This window comes from Peromyscus maniculatus, chromosome 5, assembly GCF_049852395.1.
Source record: "Peromyscus maniculatus bairdii isolate BWxNUB_F1_BW_parent chromosome 5, HU_Pman_BW_mat_3.1, whole genome shotgun sequence".
NCBI lineage: Eukaryota > Metazoa > Chordata > Mammalia > Rodentia > Cricetidae > Peromyscus > Peromyscus maniculatus.
Genome location: NC_134856.1, coordinates 105,134,973 through 105,153,300, shown reverse-complemented (window position 1 = coordinate 105,153,300; position 18,328 = coordinate 105,134,973).

Genomic DNA, 18,328 nt, shown 5'->3' with positions numbered 1-18,328 from the left:
GGGCCTATTTGTACAACCCAGGACCTCATGCTTAGAAAGGATGCCACCCATAGAGGGCTGGGCCCTCTGGCATCAATTAGCAATCAAGAAAATGCCAATTAGCAATCAAGACAATGTTCACAGACCAATCTGTTGAGGCCGACCCCACTTGAGACTCCTTGAGACAGCTCAGGGCTGTGTCAGGTTGACAGGAGAAGCTAACTAGGAGAGCGAGGACACACGTCTGTGTGGGGATGTGTGTGCACCTATGTAAGATCAGACACAGCAGAGACCATGGAGCAGTGGACATGTCAGACACCGCAGGGCCTCCTTCCCGGAGCAGAGGCCTCCACGGCACAGTGGTGCCACCCTTGGCCCATTCTGGCTCTACTTTACCTTGACACCAGACCTCAGTGAGGATGGGAAGCAGTCGTCCTTCCGGGGCTCCTAGAGAAACTGAGGTGGGAGAAGAACCCTTAGTTTTTTAGCCCATTGAGAAGAAAGAGTAAGTGAAGGGCAGAGAATAAAGGGAAACTCTCACTTTTCCTAGGAAAGTAAGTCCCTTGAAATTCTGGATCGGTCTCCACCCACCTGGATTTATAAATCTGCTGCATAGTTTTCCTGTATCTTAAAGAAAATTAGGAAGCAGAAATGCGTAAGAGGGAGAGGATTTATGTGCATTTTAGCCAAAGTGGGTAGACGAAGATCCTCAGTTTCTCTCCCCTTTCCTGCAATAGTGCTATAAGTTCATAGAAAAGATGGAACACCAGTTGGGAGATGTGCATTCCTTAGCCATGAGGTAAGGTGTCAGAATTGTACAAAATATCTTCCTATGGGTCAAGTTCCTCCTCAACCACGAGAATTTCAACCTTTCCTTCCCCCATTGCAGGATTCCTGAGGAAGTATAATTCTTTGAGGTCCATTATTTTATTGGAAACATAAAGAAGTCTCCGCAGAATTGTCACATGTTACTGGGGAACCCAGGGTCTCTTCTTGTTAGTCTCATCACTAAAAGAACTCAAGAACAAACTCAAAAGGAAGCTTGAGAACAATTTTATTAGAGTTTAAAAGAAAAACCCCAGGACAGGAAAGCTGCCTGGAGGAGGAAGATGGGAAAGAGCAAGAGAAAAGCCCTTGCTGCCTGGGTCAGGCCTCGGTTAGGCAGGCAGACCCAACAGAACCTCGTGACAGCTCTGTAGTAACGGCACTAAGGGTAATTCTGGACACGAAAAGTACCATCATCTTCCTAAAGAGATAATTATTCTTCATATCAGTTATTATATTTAATCTATTTTTATTTTATAATTATGTTTATGTGTATGTGTACATTTGCATATGAGTGCAGGTACCCTTGGAGGCCAGAAGAGGGCATCAGATCTCCCTGCTCCTGGAGTTACAGGCAGTTGTGAGCCACCTACTGTGGGTGCTGGGAACCAAACTCAGGTCCTTTGCCGAAGCAGTACACACTCTTAGCCCCTGAACCTTCTCTCCAGAGCCAGCCACCACCTCCAGCTATTTCTTTAGGATGGTTTAATATGAACCCACTTTCTGGAAAGCTGGTCCTTTTGCCAAGTGATTGACAGGCCTAACTGGATTACTTCCTATGTTATGAGTAGCTTAAAATGTTAGGTCTCTACCCAAAGCAGAGAAATAGCTTTCTTTGCTGGGCCTCCTCAAAATCTAATGGAGGTAACTGTAACAATTGTTTCAGGAGTCTGAGAGTCTGACAGATGAGCAGAGTATCTCTGGTAGAACATCTCCAAGGCCTTGATTACAGTTAAACTAAGCTAACTTGTGTATTGTAACATGAATCTTAAATGGTTTTATTAATAAAAAAAAAAAACTCAGTGCCAGCTATTGGGATAAATTCTGAAAGTTCAGAGAGACAGAACAAGCCACAGCTAACCTCACCTTGCCACCTTCTCAGCCAATCCTGTTTCCTCAAACTGGAAGCCTCTGAGTCCTCATCCGAATGGATCTCAGCTGAACTGCTGCTAAAAGCCTAAAAGCTTAAAAGCCTCTAGTTCCTGGTCCTCATGCCTTATATACCTTTCTGCTTCTTGCCATCACTTTCTGGGATTAAAGGCGTGTGTCTTTCCCAAGCAAGACATGAGATCTCAAGTGCTGGGATTAAAGGTATGTATCACCATGCCTGGTTCTGTTCCCAGTGTGGCCTTGAACTCACAGAGATCCAGATAGATCTCTGCCTGTGGGATGCTGGGATTAAAGGTATGTGCTACCACTGCCTAACCTCTGTGTTTAATATAGTGGCTGTTCTGTTCTCTGACCCCAGATAAGTTTATTGGGGTTCACAATATATCAACCACAGTGTATGACCCAGTTTCTATACATCCACACACTCAGCTGCATTTCAGCCCCTTTTGTCATTTTCTCAGATCTCACACTGAAAAACATGCATTTTGCAGCCTTTCTTCATTTCTATTTTATATTCAAATTCTTTATGTACCAGCAGAGTGAAATTATCCATAAATGTAATATCTATACAACAGAACCAACAAATACTTCAAGCTTTTTGTTTTCTTACCAGAAAGTTAACTAAGACATCTCCCAGCACACCACAGCCTTGAAGAGCTTGTTTCTTCCTAGCAGTAAGTCTCCCCTGCTGCCTCTCTCTCTGACACACACAGACACACAGACACACAGACACACAGACACACAGACACACACACACACACACACACACAGACACACAGACACACACACACACAGACACACACACACACACACACACACACACACACACACACACACACACACACACACACACCTTGCCTTGTGCCTCCTTCCCACCTAGAAGAGTCCCCTCACTCCTAAACCCAGATGTTTCAGTGATGACTTAATCGCCACACTTCATGATTTTTTTTTCACATACTGAACAGTTTAGTGTTGTCTCCTACCTATCCAACCCCTCCTTTCCCTGTTGTTTGCTTAAATATCACCACTCAGTAAAGCCCTTCCTGATTACCCTATTCCCAAAAGGGAAAGATATCTTCCCCAGGGGTGGTGGGGTGGATGTGGATGGTGACATTGGCAACATGAACTTTCTGAGTAGCAGGGCCTGAAATGCGGTGAGTAGATACATTGTATACATAGCAGAGATTGTTAACTGCAGCCCCAGGGACTCCCTCGGGGTTGCCTGGCAATGAACTAGGAAAGATGGTTGCTTCTTTCCCTGTGGGAGAATTAGCCAGTGCCCAGGTGCTAGGAAGCTGCCTTTCGCAGCTGACACCCACATAGAAAATATCTGTTCTCTGTATTCAAATCCGTTCTGTTCTTTCTCTAGGAAATGGGGGAAGCATGGGCTGTGGAGCCCAGGCCCCTCTGTGTGAGGCTGCCCCCACCTGGATACCCAGCTCTGCCTGATGCAAGAGAACAGGCTGTGTGCATTTCCCATGAGTTGCAGCTAGCATAAATGACTCTGGTGCCTTCTGACAGAAGAGACAGAAGCCAAGAGTGGAAAGACCTGTTAGAGGGCCGTACACTGCTCCTGAGGTGGTAGTCAGTGGAAATGAATAGATACACGCTTCCTTAAGAGGCTAGGATCTAACTTCTCATGAGATCAGGAGATAAAAAGAGGTCAAGCAGGGCAGGACTCCAAAGCAGTAGTTCCCAGAATGTCCTTAACGGAGGCCAGGATGCCAGAAGAGCATCCTGGTTCCTATATCTTTGTCATCTCCAAAGCGAGTGCCTCGGCCTGAAGGCTGCCTTGGGTGACTGAAAGTGAGATGAGGCACCGGGACACCTGGGTGTGCCCACTGGACTGACCAGTTCATCTTCCTTACTATACCTCACCCCAGTTTCTGCAATGATTCTCCTAAAAGCCACAGGCTAATACCTTGATGGCACCCCACTTCCTGAGACCCCTCCTGCTACACAGAAGCTCAGTGCCTTCTCTTTTACACTTCCCGCTGTGGGTCTATAATAAAAGCCTCTCTAAAACTCACCCCCGAGGGTCCTTGAATTTCATTCTTCAAATTCTTGAGACTAGAACTTCAGGGTTGTTGTGTTTCTGGGATCGCTCCACCAGCTGCCCGAGAAAGGCTTCATCCTTTGTAGAGTGTCTTAGTTAGGGTTGTTATTACTGTGAAAAGACACCATGACCACAGCAACTCTCATAAAGACAACACTTAATTAGGGTGGCTTGCTTAGAGTTTCAGAGGTTCAGTCCATTATCATCATGATGGGGAGCATGGCAACATGCAGGTAGATAGGGTGCTGGAGCTGAAAGTCCTATATCTCACAGTCAACAGGAAGTGGACTCTGGCACTGGGCAGTATCCTGAGCATAGGAAACCTCCAAGCCTGCCCCCACAGTGACATACTTCCTCCAACCAGCCATACCCACACCAACAAAGCCACACCTCCTAATAGTGCCACTCCCTGTGAGATTATGAGAGCCAATTACATTCAAACAACCACAGGTAAAGAAACCTCAGTATTCCCATATCATTTCTAATCATTTTTCTAATCACCTTAGATTTCATCTTCTCAAATAGTTCATAATGAAAACAATGAGCCAAAAGTCTTATCTGGAACTTTCTATCTTTTGGAATGCCCCCTGTCTTTTATCTATTCTTTTCCCACTGTCTTGGTTACCACTTCCCCTCCCCCTTGGTAATTATCTTAGTTTTTGTTTTGCTTTGTTTGAGACGGAGTCTCACTATGTAGCCCTGGCTATCCTGAACTCACTATGTCGATCAGGTTGGCCTTAACCTCACAGAGCTCTACCTGCCTTAGCCTCCCAGATGATAGGATTAAATGTATGTGCCACCACTACCATGTATGGCCAACGGGAAGCAATGATAAAAAGTGGCAGACTGACCAGAATAGTTCTCATCTTCCTTTTTTCTTTCTTGTGCCTTGTCTGTCTTCTCTGGTGCTCCCCCTCTGGCCCCACTAAAAGCCAAGCTGCTGGTCCTGTGAGCGGGCACGTCACCTACCACACAAGGTTCAGTTCTGCTTCTGCACGATGGTATCATCTCTCCCGACCTTGTTTCTTTAGAAGAGGAGAGGTAGGACATTTCTGCTGCACTCTGGTTGCCCCCATTCTCCTTGGGGGGCCTCTCCATTCCTTCATCATCTGATGGCCTAATTACCTCCACCTAGTTCCCTCTACATAATTTTTCTGAACTATTCCCTGAGCCACTGTATGAATACACTCACTAATGGTGGGACTGGGTACAGTGATGAACTCCTTTCCAACGGAACCGGAAGAAGATGGTGCTGAGGCCTTGCCTGGTCCTGCAGACCACACTGTCTCCTGTGCTGCTGGAGCCACAGCATGGGGCTCCTTCATCAGGACTGCCCTGGCAGTCTCCTGCTTTGTGGACAGAGAACCTTTGGACAGTCCGTGGTCCTGTAATTCAAGCATGTTGATTTGCTGGCTAGATCTATACCAACTTGGCACAATTTAGAGCCGCCTCAAAGGAGGGAACCTCAACTGAGAAAAGGCCTCCAAAAGATACAGCTGTTTGGCATTTTCTTAATTGACAATTAATAGGGGAGGGCCCAGCCCACTGTGGGTGGTGCCATCCCTGGGGCTGGTGGTTCTGGGTTCTGTAAGAAAGCAGGCTGAGCAAGCCAGTAAGCAGCACCCCTCCATGGCCTCTGTACCAGCTCCTGCCTCCAGGGTCCTGCCCTGCTTGAGTTTCTACCTTGGCTTCCTTCAATGATGGACTACAATGGATGGATGTGCAAATGTAAGCCAAATAAACTCTTTGGTCATGGTGCTTCATCATAGCAATAGTAACCCTAACTGAGAGAGTTGAAGACTCGAAAGTTTCTCCACAAAGAAAACTGAGGAAGTATGTTCTAGTTGGGAGCATGAGGGCAAAGGGATGGGAGACCTGTAGTTGAAGCCAAAGAGGTGAGAGCACCTCATATGAAGACAGACAAATGGGTGGGAGCACTGCATGTGAGGACAAAGGGTGGGAGCACTATATGTGAGGACATACAAATAGGTGGGAGCAGTACATATGAAGATAGACAAAGGGGTGGGAGCACTAAACCTGAGGACAAAGGATCGGGAGCACTGCCTGTGAGGCAAAGGGGTGAGGGTACAGAGAACAAGAAGAGAGATAAAGGGGAAATGGGGGGGGGTGAGCCCAAACATTGAATTCCCTGCCATAGAAAGAGGGTACCCTGATGGAGACCGTAGAGATTCTAACAGTTAATCATGTCTCAACTTTATAAAATCAGTTCACTCATCCTTCCTTATCCCACAGGTTAAAGTAACCACAAATCCTGTCATTGTGTCTTTAAGATGCAGCGTAACAGTTGTTCATGTGGTTTGACATGGACATAGAGTCTAAGTGTCTAGAGGTAATTTAAAGTACGTGGATGATGCACATAGGTCACATGTATGCAGTATTTTTTATTGTATTTTATATAAGGGATTTGAGCATCCATGGACTGTAGCATCTGTGGCAGGCTTGGACCCAACCCCCTTACCACGAGACTGCTGTTTGTTTACATTCCTACAAATCGCTTGCTATCTCTTATTTTGCCTCTGTATTTCTACAAATCGCTTGCTATCTCTTATTTTGCCTCTGTATTTCTACCCTACTCCCAAAACAAAGAGGAGTGTATAAAAATAAAATAAAGATTAAAATGGCGTTCTCTCACACTTGGGAGAACAGTCTTTTCCAAAGGCAGTAGAATTGGTCACTGGAGGAATTTTCCCAAAAGGGCAGAGAGCAAAGGTAGGACTCTTAGCTGCACAGACCTGCAAGGTACATTACATCTTAGATTCAGGTTTGTCTTCTGTGGAAACGGTGGGAATCGGTCATGAGCTCCCGGTAAAGTCTAAGAGAGCTTTTGTCCTGTTCTTAGAACAGTTTCTGGCATGTGGCATCTACTCTCCAGTAAGCTACAAGTGTGTCACACTGTCTAACTTCACCTTTATGTCGTTGCTGATGTAAATTACAGAGAGCTGGGTGATTGTTACAATCCTGTGGTGGGTGTTCTTGGTTCTCAACATGGCTACATCTGGAAGTAACTAAAAGCCCAAGAAACCAGGCATACCTATTTGGGAATTTTCTTGATTGGGAAACCCACCCTAAATCAGGCCACATTTTCTCATGGAAGCCTAGATAAAGGACATGGGGGGGGGGTTGCTCTTTTATATATATATATATCTACTTGCCCTCGCACTCACTGGCTATAATATCCTGCTACTGACTCATTCCACTCACTAGTATTAGAGCCTACTTCTTTGGGATTCACACTTACACTGAAGACCAGCTGAGATATCTAGTCTTGGGGACTGACAACTATTGGATTCTTGGACTTTCTGTTGGGAGACAGCTGTTGCTGGACTAGCTGACCACAGCCTGTAAGCCACTCTGATAAATCCAATTATATATTCCGTTCTGTTCCTCTAGAGAAAATAAAGCCCATGAAGTTCAAGCAGGAGAAACCATAGGGGGGAAATGCAAAGTGTTGCTGAGTGCTGTGGGAGACACAGCCCCGAACTACCTCAGTCACCTGGGAACTTCCTTTTCAGGGACCTCTGACTCACACTGGCTCCTTCAATGCAAAAAGAACTTCAGGACATGCAAGTCTGAAGCAGAGTTGCATTTTATGAAGAAGAGAAGGGGGGCTGGGAAGCAAGCTCGGTCGGAAAGCGGCTTGCTTTGCAGCACTGCAGGCCTGAACTCAATCCCCAGAACCCATGTAAAGAAACATGGAACCAGGGCCTTCTAAGACAGAGCTGGGCAGGCAGAGAGAGGCAGATCCCTGGAGCTCACCTTTGTGGCCAGCTGGAGGCCAACTAGAGACCCTATCTCAAAAACAAGGTGCCTTCTACAGAAAAACAAAGTCCTCCGGCCTGGATACACATGTGCATACAATTGTGAACACACACACACACACACACACACACACACACACACACACACACACACACACAAATATAGAAGAGTTGAAGAAAAGAACGAACTAGACCCAGGATCCTAGATGTGGGCTTCACAAGGAGAGTCCCACTTCACTGTCCACTGGCAACTGTTTTCAAGCCTTAGGAGCTTTGGGGGTTTAATTGTTTAACCAGTTTCTACAGTACTCCCTCTCTTCTGCCTCTTTCCCCCTTTTCAATAAATATGATTACAGGGTAGGTCGGGGCAGGGCGAGGATGGGGTATGTCTTGGATAGAATTATAGCCTGATACTATAGAGCCATATATCATAAAGGTTGGACATGGGTTTGCAAGATTGTTTTTACTGTAACTGGGGTTTCTGGTAAGATTCCTAGAAAAATGAAGGCTTACAGCTAAGAAACAAGAAATACAGGCCATATGTGCTTGGGGCCTTGAAAATGTCTGTGTGCAAAAGAAACATTTTGTCTCCACATTAGCAACTTTCTCAGGTGGTAATTGTGTAGCAATTCTTGATTTTCAGCTGGCGAAAGGCTTCAGCCAGACTCGGGAGTGAGGAGCCCATCTCCCCACCCACGTTCCCATAACTTTCCCAGCCTCACTTCCTGGCCTCATCTAGAAAGAGAAGAGATCACAGGTGCTGACTGGTTCCCTGTAACTTTTGAACAAGGAAGAATGTGATTCACTAGTGTGTAGTCATTTTTTTCCACTCTTTGTTCCTTGGGGGCCCTCCACTAGCTCCCAAATAAAGACGCAGAGACTCAGTCTATCTTATGAATGCCTGGCCTTAGCTTGGCTTATTTCTAGTCAACTTTTCTTAAATTATTCTGCCTACCTTTTGCCTCTGGGCTTTTGCCTTTCTCTGCTCTATGTACCTTTCTTTACTTCTTACTCCGTAGCTGGCTGGGTGGCCCCTGGCATCCTCTCTCCTCCTCTTCCCACTCCTTCCCTCTTCCCCTTTTCTCCTTCTATTTATTCTCTCTGCCTGGCAGCCCCACCTATCCTTTCTCTTGCCTAACTACTGACCATTCAGCTCTTTTTTACTCCAATTAGATGTTTTAGACAGGCAAAGTAACACAGCTAAACAGTTAAACAAATGCAACATGAAAGAATGCAACACATCTTTGCATCATTAAACAAATGTTCCACAGCATAAACAATTGTAAGTACATGACTGACCTGTCAGAAGCACTGACCAGTGGACCTGTGCTTTTTGCTCTCCTGGGTCACACATTCTGGGGAAACCATCTGCTATGACATGAGTTGCTATGCAGCCCTGTGCTGGTCACAGAGCCTTCCTGCTAACAGCCACCACACACTTGCCAGCTTCGTGATTCATCAGAGCCCATTCCCCAGCCCATTGGGGTTTCTGAAGGTCCAGCTCATACCTCATGAGAAATCACACCACAAAACCATGCACTCATCACCCGCTAGTCCCTACCATATGAAAGCTACACATGATAATAAAATTGTATTGTAATTTTAACCTGCTATGATGATTACTCTTGCCTGTCAGCTTGGTGGAATTTAGAATCACCATCTTAGCATGTCTGTGAGAGGTTTCCCAGATGAGGTTAATTGAAACAAGACCCACCCTCAGTGTGGATGATACCGTTGCATAGGCTGGAGTCTTGCCCTGAACTAGAGTTCAGCACCATTCACCTCTCTCTGCAACTTGACTGTGGACACAGCATGACCAGCAACCTCAAGTTCCTGCAGCCATTCTTCCTCCTCCTCTGATGGACTCCACCTGGGGTCTGTGAGCCAAAATGAATCCTCTTAAGTTGCTTTTGTCATAGCCACAGGACAAGTAACTTAGATACTCACTTTGTTTGTTGGGAAGTTTGTTATGTGTAATTGATATCTATGTAAAAGTTTATCTGCTTAACCATTTATGCTAAAACAGTGGCCTTTATCAATTAGTGAGCTTGCTTAATAAATAATGCTTAGATTTACAACCCAGCAGAGTCATATAATACAGAGTGTAGAAAAATAGAGCAAGTAATAATCAGAAGTATGATATTGCTAGAATATGTGTTTTGAAAGTCTTCCAAAGCCAGTGGGTTGATGACTTAGTCCTCATCCTGTAACGCCAATGGGAAAAGGTAGAGCCTGTAGGACGCAGGGCCTGGTGAAAGGACCTAAATTGCTGGAGTATACACCAGGACCCCAGCCACTGGCTCTCTCATTCTCTCTTGGCGTCTCAGCAGCCATGAGATAAGCAACCTTCCACCATTATGTTCCACTTCACCAGAGTCCCTAAAACAATGACTGCAGCCAACCAAGTCCACACCAGAACAGTCAAAGCAAATATCTCTTCCTTATAAGTTGATATCCTTGTAGCTGAAGTTTTCCTGTGTCCCACCCGGTCCTCAGCCACTGAGAAGCAAGTAAACACACAGACACTTATATTGATTAAAACTGCTCGGCCATTAGCTCAGGCTTATACTGACTAGCTCTTACACTTAAACTCAGCCCATTTCTGTTCATCTATATGTTGCCAGGTGTTCCATGGCTTTACCTGTGTGTCATTACATGCTGCTCCCTGGACAGCAGGCTGGCCCCTCCTAACTCAGCCTTTCTCTTCCCAGAATTCTCCTTGTCTGCTTACCCCACCTATACTTCCTGCCTGGCTACTGGCCAAGCAGCTTTTTATTTATCAACCAATCAGAGCAACACATTCACAGCATACAGAACATCCCACAGCACCCCCCTCTTCCGTCTAATCAAAAAGGGAGGGTTTAACTTTAACATGGTAAAATTACATATAACAAAACACTAATCAAGCAAGAATTATAGTTATAATATCTAGTCTATTTGTATTTGGCAAAATTAAAGAAAATATTCTATCTATCCTACATTTTTGAGTCAGAAGTTTTATATCTAATTTATCTTTTATTATAACCAAGGAAAATTATAACTATCTAGTCTTCAATTACATCAAAGGCCTCAGAAGGATACAATCAATATTACCCAACTAAACAGGAAGAACATTATAAGCAACTTCCAAAAATCTAGAATGACAGAGACAGCTGACTACCTGGACAGTCACCCAAAGCTCACCTGCAGTCTTGGGGCATCCATCTTCAGTCTACAGGCCTAGAGTCTCTCAGTCACTTCTTTCTGTGTCCTGTAGAATATCTGGCAGTTTCTTCTGTGAAGCAGGAACCTAAAGGATCATTTTGCCTTGCAAAGTTCAGTGGTCACCTTCCTATGGGTCCTGTATGTCCAGTCGATACAACATTTTGCCAAGCAGTCCAGGAAAGAACAGTTTCTTGCCCAAATGGCTATTTTTGCCAAGAAGAAGATAAACTCCATATGGAGTGTCTTCGATGCCCATCTTTCTCTCTGAAGTAAATTGGTGCTGCCAGGAACAGACATGTTTCATTGTCCAGGAAAGTCTAAGTTTTTAAAACATTTTAAATGCCATATTCTGTAGGTCTTTAAAGTGTTTGAAGATCATCTACTTAATTGAATTATATCTATGTATACCTAGAAAACTTAACATGACTATAAGTTGACTATCATAGAAGACTAATTATTAATCTATATTTCTTAATTAACCATTACAATTTAAATGAGTTACATAAACATAATACCTTAAACAAGAGTAGAAATAGACGTACAATATAACAAAATTAACTTTAGATTTGTATCAATAAACTAAATTCTATACCAATGTAAAACATTTTAAACAAGTTGTTGCTCTTTAAAAGTAGGATCAATAATCTCCTCTTTCATCCTATCCTATCTATAATATCCTATATTTCCATATCATTTCCTCAGATACTTGGTTATAGTGTTAGAAAGCTAACTAGAAGATAGAGAAGCTGAAGAACAAGAAATCCACAAGTATTCTCTTCTTTCTCATTGAAATCCCTTTACTAAAGGCACCAGCAAGACCTTTGAATAGAGAAATGGCATTAATTAGGAAAATTGCTATAGAGCCAATATTAAAATTAATGAAAAGCACTTAGCAGCTATGAAAGCACTGTTTCGTTCAGACCATCTTTTCATACAGAGGAGAACAACACCCTTGTTTGTTTCCAGAATTAAGAAATATGTGTACTGCTTTTAAGAACAGAATGTCCATGAGCACTTATGTCTTATAGTCTTAAGATCTCCTATCCTAAGAAAGCACATACTAAAATCCTTATTCCCATATACAGAGCATTGCTCATCTACACTTTTTTCAAAAATGCTAACTTGCCTGCAGATTCCAAAGAATTACCTCCTGGTATCCCACACTAACTCAATAACCTCTATCAGGCTTTTTTCTCTAATTTGAAATGTAATCCTCGGGCTGGAGAGATGGCCCCTTGATTAACAAACAGTACTTGCTGCTCTTGAGAATGCAGGATGAATTCCCAGCACCAACACTGCATGGCTCACAACTGCCTGTATATCAAGTTCAAGGGGATCCAATGCCCTCTTCTGGCTTCTAAAGGCACTGCAGGCATGTGGCACACAGATGTACATGCAGGCAAAACAATCATACACAAACCTTTTTTTAAAAAAAGAAGGAAGAGTGGAGAAGAAAAGGCACCGTATAATAAATTTTAAAAGGGTATCTATTACTACTTTAATTTTTTGTCTTAAATGGTTCATGTATGTGTGAATGTATTTGATACAAAATGTGTTTCTTTTCGAAGGTTATTTACAAAATGGGTTCCTAAAAAGAATAACTAGTCAGCTACTGAACGACAGTAAATGTAAACCATTACTGTTCAGGCGACTCATGCTGTATAATAATGATGCCCAAAATGTATCAGCTTAAAGAAACCACTTTACTCTGCCCACTCAGAGTTTAAATTTGAAAGGTCGGGCCACACACACATGTACTGGGGGCTTGCATGCTGATGGTCTTCTGGAAAGTGACTGGACCCCGAGGCCTCTGACCTCAGTAATGAGTTAGTACCCTGCTGGGTTGGTAATGATGGAATGACGACGAAGTGGCGAAACTTGAAGGTGGCACTCACCTAGAGGAAACTGGTAGGTAGGAGTGTGCGCCCCGGAAAGATGGCTCTTATACCTACTCCCCCTTTCCCTATTTCCCAGCTACCATTGGAAGAAGTATACTCCACCACACACTCCTGCCACTGGGATATTCTGTACGAGCAGAAACTCACACCCATGGAGGCAGAACTGAAAGTTCTAAAACCCTGAGCACAGACCGATCTCTCCTCCCTTGAGTTGTGTCTCTCCCGGTTTCTGTGAGTGGAGAAGAGTCTAGCGCTCCTACAGAGCTGGCGCATCAGAAATTCAGATGGAGGGCAGAGGAGTTAGTTCATCCTTGTGCCCTGACGTTCAGGGCTACAGCTGGGATGCAGGGAGCTGGAAACCTTCAAGACTCCTTTCATACTTCTGGTCCTGGTACTTGGGGCATTCAGAAGCGAGAAGGACTCAGCAGAGTTTCTAAGTGGCCTCCACCTGTGGTTGTCTTTATCGTATTCACTGGTATCAGCAGCACTGCCGATAATAGCTCAGGAATCCAAGGCTACAAACAAATTATCCACATCGTAGAACCATGAGCACATGCACGAGACTCTATGAGTACACATGCTGGGCTACTTTTATTATATGAAGCAGCTTCTGCATAGTTAGGAAAGAGACGAGCCGGTCTGTGGGCGTGGTGTGACTCACCTGTAATCCTAGCCCTTCAGATGCTAGGCCAGGAAAACCATGAACTCTCTGCTGATAGATCAACCCTCTGGCTCAGAAAAAAAAAAAAACAAAAAAACCAGCATCAGCCCAAATATAAACAAAACACTAAAGGAAAACGCTTGTTGAGAGGAAAAGAAATGAGAAAAAAATCAAGGCACAAAATACCACCTGTGCTATTATTTCAAATAATTTTTAAAAAGACAATAGAATCATTTTGCTCAAGGATACAGATACATAATAAATTAAGAGAGAAAAAATAAATGAATTATCGAAATGGTTTTCCAAAGTCCAGGTTATGAGAAAGAGGAAGAGTATTTGAATATCTGAGGAAATTAGCACTGAAACAAAACAAAACCTTAATCACATTTTGAAGTACACACAATCTTTGCTCATAAAATGTACACCCTTACAATAGAAACTTAGAAAACACATGCAGATTTAGACATAAGAATGAAAATTCTACCACTCTCAGGAACCTATATCGTATTTTTGTTATTTTCCTCACCTGGTGAAATAAGTGTTATTCTGAATTATTTTTAAATTTGTAGAAAAGTTGCAAAAAGCATTCAAGAATGTTCTTATTTCCCTCAACTGGCTTTCAGTCGTGTTGGTATTTTACATAACTGTATATATTTATGAAAAATAGGAAATGGACATCGATACACTGTTAACTAAACTTCAGATATTTTTCCAGGTTCCACAGATTTTCCCACCAGCATCCTTTGTTGGCTCTTGGACATAGTTCAGAATATCATGGAACTTCATCTTTATTTTTCCTTTGTCTCTTCCAGCATGTAAAAGTTTGGCAGTGGGCCTCATCTTTTGAAGACTGAGATCAGTTGGGGACTGAACACGGTTCTCTGGGTGTGCTAACTAAACACTTCACCATTGACTCACATCCCTAATCTTGATCACTCATTGAAGACTGTCCTTTAATTTGCATTTGCCTGATGTTTTCACTGGAGTGATTTTATGTATCATCCTGGCTGGTTTTTATTGTCCAACTGACTTAACACAGAGTCATACGATGAGACGTGGGGTCTCGATTTAAGTATGACCCAGATCATGTTGGCCTGTGACCATGTCTGTGAGAGATCTTCTTGACGGTTGATTGATGTGAGAGGTCCAGTCCACTGTGGGAATGCCACCTCCAGGGAAATGGTTCTGGGTTCTATAGGAAAGCTGGCTGAATGTGAGCTAGTGGGAACAAGCCAGTGAGCACCTTTCCTACATGGTACCTTCAGGTTCCTGCCTTGAATTCAAGGCGTGACTTCCCTCAATGATGGACTAGAACAAGTAGGATTTAAAAAACCTTTTCCTCCCTGTGGTGATGTGAGTAAGAATAGTCCCCATGGCTCACATATTTGAATGCTTAGTGACCAGGGCGTGGAACTCTTTGATAGGATTAGGAGGATTAGGAAGTGTGGCCTTGTTGGAGAAAGTGTGTCTCTCTTGGGGTGGGTTTTAAGGTTTTAAAAGTCCATGCCAAGCCCAGCCCTTCTCTCTCAAGCCCTTGTCAGGCTATCTATCTATCTATCTATCTATCTATCTATCTATCTATCTATCTATCTATCTCTCCCCCCTCCCCCTTCTCTAGCACCATACTGGCCATTGCCTTCTGCCATGATGATAATTCACTGAACTTCTGAAACCATAAACAAGCCCCCAATTAAATGCTTTCTTTTGTAAGAGTTGCCTTGGTCATGGTGTCTGTTCAGAACAACAGAATAGTGTTTATCACAGCAACAGAAAGCAAACTTGAAGATATATTTTTTTCCAGGAAACACTGCCCAAATGGTGAAGCACACTTCTTGATATGAGGAGAGAATGGCAGATACATCTTATTACTTTGTGAATTTACCTTACTAAGTCAGTGTGGTTTCTATTGGAATTCTTCACTATGGATACATTATCTTTTTCTTCATAGTGAATAGATGTTTCTGGGAAGATATGCAAAACTCTGGGAATCCTGTTCTTTCACATACATCATAGACTGCAACTATAGGAACATAAGAGTGATGATATGATGGTCTCCTTCTTTCCCTCTATATCTATTACTTAGACTTAAACTATATGAAAGTTTTCACCACCTCTATTTATTTGTAAACATACATAATTATATACATGTATATATATACATATATATAATTCTGTGGGTTAAAATCAAAATCAAATTCTTATTCTTTTTATTTGTATTCTTATTCTTTTGTCAAATAGTGCTAGCTCTGGCCATTAGGAGCTCCTGAGACTTCCTGGTCTTCTTTTTTTAAGAAGCTTCCATTTTTCTTTTCTTTTCTTTTTTCCCCCAATCTCATTTTCTCACCTGGCACCATACTCCAGGTCCATTCTATACTCCACCACAACCCTAGCCATGGAATCCAGCAAACCTCAGGAAGGAACCTTTTGTTGGTAAATGGTGTATAAAATCCATATCAGTGTTGTGATTGCCATAAGGAGTGAATTATTTCTATGTGCTATCAGCTCTCAGAGAAGACAGGTATATATAGACCTGTGTATATACTGACCTGCCCACGTTCACAGGCAAACCTGTGTTCTATTTCTATAAATGTGGTTACACTTTAAAGTGAGTTCTAGTAATACTGTAATATAAATTAATTTTATTAATATCACTCATGTCCACAAGAGAAAACTCCAGTCTCATTGTCTACAACATAGAATATTTTACGTGTTTGTCCAAGTATAATGTAGAGACATCTTTTTAAAAAACAATAACCCATATTCCTGAAAAAGTACTTCCACTAGCCCACTGCATGGGGAGCTGTATCTTTGTGGCTTTGGGCTTACAATGTTCAATCACTGGTCTTCCTCCATCATTTAAGTTTCTCTTTATCTTTCTAATCCCCCTATGTTATCAAGGTCTTCATTTTTTTAAAGGTAACTTTTCATTAATTCTTTAGGAATTTCACATCATGCAGACAAATCCTACTCACTTCCCAGTCCCTCCAGACCCTCCCTTCACTCTTACAGCAACCCCCCCAAGAAAAAATTTTAAATAAAAATATTAAATAGAAGGAAAAAAAAAACAAGAATCAAACAAAAAAAACTCACTTTGCTCCTCCATCTTTCCCACCTCTCCATCACCTCTCCATCACCTCCCCATCACCTCCCCATCACCTCCTCATCACCTCTCCATCACCTCTCCATCACCTCCCCATCATCTCTCCATCACCTCTCCATCACCTCCCCATCACCTCCCCATCACCTCCCCATCATCTCTCCATCACCTCCCCATCACCTCTCCATCACCTCCCCATCACCTCCCCATCACCTCCCCATCACCTCCCCATCATCTCTCCATCACCTCTCCATCACCTCTCCATCATCTCTTCATTCACCTTAGTGGCACTGGGAGCTGTGGTGCTGTGTCGAGCTGTAGACCCTCTTGTCCAAACAGCTTGACTTGCAAATGTTCATTGTGATGACTTGTGGGTCTGCTTCGAGGCCTCTCGGGCTTCTGGTACACCATCAGTACTAGACCCTTACCAAAAGGCCTCTTGGGCATCCTGGGGTTGCCCCACGTCATGGAGAGTCTGCAGCCCTGGTTCCACAGGACCAGTACCTTCATGCGCCACACTTCAGCAGGTCATAGATGGCAGGTACATGTCGGGGTGGGCCAACTCAAAACACTGGATGCGGGCCTGGGTGGTACCTGAGTTAGTCCAGGCCTCCGCTGGGACCACCTGCTCAGACAAGGGCCATAGCCTGCTCTCCTGCACCTAGGCCATATTGGGTTAATCTCACCTGTGGTCAGTTTACCCACTCCTATTGTGAGGGATGAGGTCAGCTCTCCCCTGAGGGGCGGAGCCAGATCTCCCTGGGCCAGGATTATTCGGAGCCAACTCTCCCATGTGAGGGACCAGCTCTCCAGCTTCACCAGCCAGTGTGGGGCAGGACCAGATCTCCCAGGATCAATGGAGGATGAGGCCAGCTCTGCAACGGCCCGCGCATTTCAACACGCATGGTTCGCAAGGCCCACAGTGGTAACATGGGTCACACATGTCAACACAGACCCCCAGTTGCAGCATGGCCTTGAGAAGCCACCCAGATTTGTATGGCCGCAGAGGCAGAATGGCTCTTGGACACCCACATGGCCACAGGTGGTATCCCAGACCCTGGGCAACCCTGTGGCCTTTGTTGGCAACACGGACCATAGACATCAACACAGACCCTAGCTATGGTAGACTATGGACCCAGACGTGGTCCTGGGCAGCAGCCTGGGCCTAGACATCACCATGGCCCCAGATGGCAATCAGGCTGTCCACATCAGCGTGCACCTCACCTCCTTCACTTCCTCAGCTCCCCCTCTCTCCACAGCACATTGCTTCTCTTTCTCTACCATTTCCCCGCCATCTAGTTGCTCACCACAATGGCACCAGGTGGGCCTGTGGGTGTCTTCCACCCGCCCATGGCCAAGAGGCGTTGGGCGAGCTCTCATGGTCTCCATTTAGTGCAACTTCACTCGTTTGTCAGTGTTGCATTCTATTGGATTCCTGCTGACCTTAATCTCTTGTCTAAGGGCTTGTTTTGTCGGGACAGCAAACATTGTTACAGTTGCAGTCTAGTGTGGTATGAAACAATGTATCTATCCTCTCTTCCTATAACCCTTTCTATTTATTTCTCTTCTACCTCATATAAGTAAGCAATGACTCAATTTTTACTTCATCTTCCCTGTATTTATTCTATACAGATGAACAAAAAGTAACTTTCTTACTTTGCCTTCTTTATTAGAGAGTTCTGCAGCATGAATATTCTTTTGGATTTATCTTATTACTTG